The sequence below is a fragment of the Salvelinus fontinalis genome, chromosome 10, assembly GCF_029448725.1.
Source record: "Salvelinus fontinalis isolate EN_2023a chromosome 10, ASM2944872v1, whole genome shotgun sequence".
NCBI classification, from domain to species: domain Eukaryota; kingdom Metazoa; phylum Chordata; class Actinopteri; order Salmoniformes; family Salmonidae; genus Salvelinus; species Salvelinus fontinalis.
The window spans coordinates 41,874,662-41,882,161 of NC_074674.1; the positions used below are offsets into that span (position 1 = coordinate 41,874,662).

The following is a 7,500-nucleotide window of genomic DNA, read 5'->3' on the forward strand; positions in this document are numbered from 1 at the left end:
TATTTATTTTCCCTTTTGTACTTTAACCATTTGTACATCGTTACAATGCTGTATATATATAATACGACATTTGTAATGTCTTTATTGTTTTGAAACTTCTGTATGTGTAATGTTTACTGTTCATTTTTATTGTTCATTTAACTTTTGTACATTATCTACCTCACTTGCTTTGGCAATGTTAACACATGTTTCCCATGCCAATAAAGCCCCTTGAATTGAATTGAATTGAATTGAGAGAGAGAGAGAGAGAGAGAGAAAGAGAGAGAGAGTGAGAGAGAGTGAGAGGAGTGGGAATGAGGGGGCGACAGAGAGAGAGAGAGAGAGAGAGAAGAGGATTGGGAATTAGGGGGTGACAGAGAGAGAGAGAGAGAATTGGGAATCAAGGGGGGACCGAGAGAGAGGATTTGTAGAGAGAGAGGAGTGGGAATGTTGGGCAATCAGAGAGAAGAGTGAGAATGAGGGGGCGAGAGCAAAAGAGAAATACATGGTGACAGAGATGAAAAGAAAAAACTTTTTTTGTATACAACACACACACACACACACACACACACACACACACACACACACACACACACACACACACACACACACACACACACACACACACACACACACACACACACACACACTAGACCAGGTACCAGTCCTGTATAATAAGGTTCAATGCTTTAATTGATTTCTGTTATTGACCCTGGGTGTGTGTGTGTGTCTCTCTCTCTCTCTCTCTCTCTCTCTCTCTCTCTCTCTCTCTCTCTCTCTCTCTCTCTCTCTCTCTGTCTTTTTATTCCTTCATTCTTCCTCCTGAGGGTAGTTCTGGTTTCTAATCTCTTGTTCTGTCTGACTCACCCCAGTTTTGGGAGCTTTGCTCCTCCACTCAGTGTGTGTGTGTGTGTGTGTGTGTGTGTGTGTGTGTGTGTGTGTGTGTGTGTGTGTGTGTGTGTGTGTGTGTGTGTGTGTGTGTGTGTGTGTGTGTGTGTGTGTGTGTGTGTGTGTGTGTGTGTGTGTGTATGTGTATGTATGTGTGTGTGTGTGCTTTGTCACTATGTCACCCCCACTGAAAAACCAGTGCCGCGAAATTCCCAAAAAATATTTTTTTTAAATATTTAACTTTCACACATTAAAGTCCAATACAGCTAATGAAAGACACAGATCTTGTGAATCCAGCCAACATGTCCGATTTTTAAAATGTTTTACAGGGAAGACACAATATGTAAAGATGTACATCTATTACCTAAAAACACATTAGCATAATCCACCATCTTTTATTTGTCCACCAACACCAGTAGCTATCACCAATTCGGCTAAACTAAGATATTTATAGCCCCTAACCAAGAAAAAAACTCATCAGATGACAGTCTGATAACATATTTATGGTATGGGATAGGTTTTGTTAGAAAAAAGTGCATATTTCAGGTAGATGGCATAGGTTACAATTGCACCCACCGTCACAAATGGACTAGAATAACTACATAGAGCAACGTGTTTACCTACTTACTAATCATCAAACATTTCGTAAAAATACACAGCATACACGAATCGAAAGACACAGATCCTGTGAATACAGACAATTTTTCAGATTTTCTAAGTGTCTTACAGCGAAAACACAATAAATCGTTATATTAGCATAGCACATAGCACATAGCAGCCCAGCATTGATTCTAGCCAAAGTGAGCGATAACGTCAACATCGCCAAAATATATAAATTTTTTCACTAACCTTCTCAGAATTCTTCAGATGACACTCCTGTAACATCATATTACACAATCCATATAGAGTTTGATCGAAAATGTTTATATTTAGCCACCAAAATCATGGTTAGACAATGTGAAATGTAGCACAGCTGGTGAGAAAATGTCCGTGCGCCATATTAGACAGTGATCTACTCTTATACATAAATACTCATAAACGTGACTAAAAAATATAGGGTGGACAGGGATTGATAGACAATTTAATTCTTAATACAATCGCGGAATTACATTTTTTAAATTATCCTTACTTTTCAATACAGTTTGCGCCAAGCAAAGCTACGTCAAAAAACATGGCGTCCTAAGCCACTAACATTTTTCGACAGAAACACGATTTATCATAATAAAAATGTCCTACTTTGAGCTGTTCTTCCATCAGTATCTTGGGCAAAGGATCCTTTCTTGGGTCTAATCGTCTTTTGGTGGAAAGCTGTCCTCTTGCCATGTGGAAATGCCAACTGCGTTCGGGATGAACTGGAAGCGTGCCCAGCAATTCACAGCGTTTCAGAAATAAATGTCCCAAAATCGCACTAAACGGATATAAATTGCTATAAAACGCTTTAAATTAACTACCTTATGATGTTTTTAACTCCCATAACGAGTAGAAACATGACCAGAGTAATATTACTCCCTCCACTAATGCTTGGAACAAGTGCGGGTCGATGTCCTCCAGGCGCATTACGCAGCAAGAAAAGACTTGCTAGCTACAGGGTTTTTTAATTTATAGTGCCTGTGAACGCGCAATCGACCCCATTCAAATCGTCATCACGTAAAGGCATCCAGGGGAAGACGTAAGCAGTGTCCGTATACTCATAGCAATAACAGTGCCCTTTTAACTGACTCCAGATCACGGGCCAACATTTCTGAAATCTGACTCCATGTCAGGGAAATTGCTGTAGAATGGGTTCTGTTCCACTTAGAGACAAAATTTCAACTCCTATAGAAACTATAGACTGTTTTCTATCCAATAATAATAATAATATGCATATTGTACGATCAAGAATTTTGTGGGAAGCCGTTTCAAAAATTACACGATTAGCATAAATAGTGACAACAGCGCCCCCATCCTCAACAGGTTAAAGAGCTCCAAGCAGAGGAAGGGTTGGTGTGTGCGTGCGTGCGACCGGGGAGACCGGGGAGACCAAGTATATGGGCTACGATTCTCAGACATGTTTTCATTCTCAAGATATGGACTTGATAAGATATGTCTATTTAAAGATGCTGGGTGATTAGGCCTGGCTCTCAGTCTGCGTTCCAATTCATCCCAAAGGTGTTCGATGGGGTTGAGATCAGGGCTCTGTGCAGGCCAGTCAAGTTCTTCCACACCGATCTCGACAAACCATGTCTGCATGGACCTTGCTTTGTTGACGGGGGCATTGGACTGCTGAAACAGGAAAGGACCTTCCCTAAACTGTTACCACAAAGGTGGAAGCACAGAATCATCTAGAATATCATTGCTGTCATCAAGTCAAAGGGTGGCTACTTTGAAGAATCTCAAATATAAAATATATTTTGATTTGTTTAGCACTTTTCTGGTTACTACATGATTCCATATGTGTTATTTGATAGTAGAAAATAGTAAAAAATAAAGAAAAACCCTGGAATGAGTAGGTGTTCTAAAACTGTTGACCGGTAGTGTACGTGGCGACGCCATGTTTGCAGATAAAACAGCAGTGACAGTATCACACCCTGATCTGTTTCACCTGTGGTTGTGATTGTCTCTACCCCCCTGCAGGTGTCGCCCATCTTCCGCATTATCCCCCAGTGTATTTATACCTGTGTTCTCTCTTGGTCTGTTGCCAGTTTGTCTTGTTTGTTCGAGTCAACTAGTGTTTTGTGTCTCACCTCCTGCTTTTTCTAGTCTCTCTTTTTCTCGCCCTCCTGGTTTTGACCCCTGCCTGTCCTGACTCTGAGCCCGCCTGCCTGACCACTCTGCCTACCCCTACCCCTGACTCTGAGCCCACCTGCCTGACCACTCTGCCTACCCCTACCCCTGACTCTGAGCCCACCTGCCTGACCACTCTGCCTACCCCTGACCCTGAGCCCGCCAGCCTGACCACTCTGCCTACCCCTACCCCTGACTCTGAGCCCACCTGCCTGACCACTCTGCCTACCCCTATCCCTGACTCTGAGCCCGCCTGCCTGACCACTCTGCCTACCCCTACCCCTGACCCTGAGCCCGCCAGCCTGACCACTCTGCCTACCCCTACCCCTGACTCTGAGCCCGCCTGCCTGACCACTCTGCCTACCCCTACCCCTGACTCTGAGCCCGCCTGCCTGACCACTCTGCCTACCCCTACCCCTGACTCTGAGCCCGCCTGCCTGACCACTCTGCCTACCCCTACCCCTGACTCTGAGCCCGCCTGCATGACCACTCTGCCTACCCCTACCCCTGACCCTGAGCCTGCCTAACGTCCGGTACCGTTGCCCGACCTCTAGTTTTCTGACCCCTGCCTGCCTTGTTGGTACATTAAACTATTGTTTCTTCATCGTGCATCTGGGTCTTACCGTCATACCTGATAGGTCTGATTACCAACACCGATGAGACGGCCCACAGGGACGAGGTGAGGGTCCTGGCGGACTGGTGCCAGGGAAAATAACCTCTCAATCAACATCAGCCAAAAATTAAGAATCTTATCGTGGACTACAGGACACAGCAGAGAGAGCACGCCCCCATCCACATCGACAGGGTCAAAAGCTTCAAGTTCCTCAGCGTACACATCAATGAGGACCTGAAATGGTCCCTTCACACAGACTGTGTGGTGAAGAAGGCATTCAGGAGGCTGAAAAAAAACCTTAAAACCCTCACGGACTTCTACAGATGCACCATTGAGAGCATCTTTGTCGGACTGTAACACCGCCTGGTACGGCAGTTGCACAGTCTGCAACCGCAGGGCTCTCCAGAGGATGAACGCATCACCGGGGGCACACTGCCTGCCCTCCAGGACATCTACAACACCAGGTGTCATCAAGATCATCAAGGACCTCAGCCACCCGAGCCACAGCCTGTTCACCCTGCTACCATCTAGAAGATCATCAAGGACCTCAGCCACCCGAGCCACAGCCTGTTCACCCTGCTACCATCTAGAAGATCATCAAGGACCTCAGCCACCCGAGCCACAGCCTGTTCACCCTGCTACCATCTAGAAGATCATCAAGGACCTCAGCCACCCGAGCCACGGCCTGTTCACCCTGCTACCATCTAGAAGATCATCAAGGACCTCAGCCACCCGAGCCACGGCCTGTTCACCCTGCTACCATCTAGAAGATCATCAAGGACCTCAGCCACCCGAGACACGGCCTGTTCACCCTGCTACCATCCAGAAGATCATCAAGGACCTCAGCCACCCAAGCCACGGCCTGTTCACCCTGCTACCATCTAGAAGATCATCAAGGACCTCAGCCACCCGAGCCACGGCCTGTTCACCCCGCTACATTTACATTTACATTTACATTTTAGTCATTTAGCAGACGCTCTTATCCAGAGCGACTTACAGTAGAGTGCATACATTTTATTACATACATTTTATTACATTTTTTTACATACTGAGACAAGGATATCCCTACCGGCAAAAACCCTCCCTAACCCGGACGACGCTATGCCAATTGTGCGTCGCCCCACAGACCTCCCGGTTGCGGCCGGCTGCGACAGAGCCTGGGCGCGAACCCAGAGACTCTGGTGGCGCAGCTAGCACTGCGATGCAGTGCCCTAGACCACTGCGCCACCCGGGAGGCCAGCTACCATCTAGAAGATCATTCAAAGACCTCAGCCACCCGAGCCACGGCCTGTTCACCCTGCTACCATCTAGAAAATCATCAAGGACCTCAGCCACCCGAGCCACGGCCTGTTCACCCCGCTACCATCTAGAAGATCATCAAGGACCTCAGCCACCCGAGCCACGGCCTGTTCACCCCGCTACCATCTAGAAGATCATCAAGGACCTCAGCCACCCGAGCCACGGCCTGTTCACCCTGCTACCATCTAGAAGATCTTCAAGGACCTCAGCCACCCGAGCCACGGCCTGTTCACCCCGCTACCATCTAGAAGATCATCAAGGACCTCAGCCACCCGAGCCACGGCCTGTTCATCCCGCTACCATCTAGAAGATCATCAAGGACCTCAGCCACCCGAGCCACGGCCTGTTCACCCCGCTACCATCTAGAAGATCATCAAGGACCTCAGCCACCCGAGCCACGGCCTGTTCATCCCGCTACCATCTAGAAGATCATCAAGGACCTCAGCCACCCGAGCCACAGCCTGTTCACCCTGCTACCATCTAGAAGATCATCAAGGACCTCAGCCACCCGAGCCACGGCCTGTTCACCCTGCTACCATCTAGAAGATCATCAAGGACCTCAGCCACCCGAGCCACGGCCTGTTCACCCTGCTACCATCTAGAAGATCATCAAGGACCTCAGCCACCCGAGCCACGGCCTGTTCACCCTGCTACATTTACATTTACATTTTAGTCATTTAGCAGACGCTCTTATCCAGAGCGACTTACAGTAGAGTGCATACATTTTATTACATACATTTTATTACATTTTTTTGCATACTGAGACAAGGATATCCCTACCGGCCAAACCCTCCCTAACCCGGACGACGCTATGCCAATTGTGCGTCGCCCCACGGACCTCCCGGTTGCGGCCGGCTGCGACAGAGCCTGGGCACGAACCCAGAGACTCTGGTGGCGCAGCTAGCACTGCGATGCAGTGCCCGAGACCACTGCGCCATCCGGGAGGCCAGCTACCATCTAGAAGATCATCAAGGACCTCAGCCACCCGAGCCACGGCCTGTTCATCCCGATACCATCTAGAAGATCATCAAGGACCTCAGCCACCCGAGCCACGGCCTGTTCACCCTGCTACCATCTAGAAGATCATCAAGGACCTCAGCCACCCGAGCCACGGCCTGTTCACCCTGCTACCATCTAGAAGATTAACAAGGACCTCAGCCACCCGAGCCACGGCCTGTTCATCCCGCTACCATTTAGAAGATCATCAAGGACCTCAGCCCCCTGAGCCATGGCCTGTTCACCCTGCTACCATCTAGAAGATCATCAAGGACCTCAACCACCCGAGCCACGGCCTGTTCACTCCACTACCATCTAGAAGATCATCAAGGACCTCAGCCACCCGAGCCACGGCCTGTTCACCCTGCTACCATCTAGAAGATCATCAAGGACCTCAGCCACCCGAGCCACGGCCTGTTCACCCTGCTACCATCTAGAAGATTATCAAGGACCTCAACCACCCGAGCCACGGCCTGTTCACCCCGCTACCATCTAGAAGATCATCAAGGACCACAGCCACCCGAGCCACGGCCTGTTCACCCCGCTACCATCCAGAAGATCATCAAGGACCACAGCCACCCGAGCCACGGCCGTTTCACTCTGCTATCATCTAGAAGATCATCAAGGACCTCAACCACCCGAGCCACGGCCTGTTCACTCTGCTATCTGCCCAGTACAGCTGAAACCGGGAGTCATCCGTGAAGAGCACACTTCTCCAGCGTGCTAGTGGCCATCGAAGGTCAGCATTTGCCCACTGAAGTCGGTTATGACGCCCAACTGAAGACCCTGGTGAGGACGACGAGTACGCAGATGAGCTTCCCTGAGACGTTTTCTGCCAGTTTGTGGAGAAATTCTTCAGTTGTACAAACCACAGTTTCATTAGTTGTCCGGATGGCTGGTCTCAGACAATGCCACATGTAAAAGAGACGGATATGGAGGTCCTGGACTGGCGTGGTTACCCA

The 7,500-nt window shown here is 48.7% G+C and overlaps 1 protein-coding gene across 1 annotated transcript in view; it reads left to right on the top strand.

Moving 5' to 3' along the window:
- mtus2a (microtubule associated tumor suppressor candidate 2a) overlaps positions 1-7,500 on the top strand; it is a gene marked incomplete in the record, with an annotated part of 168,405 nt that overhangs the window by 96,069 nt on the left and 64,836 nt on the right.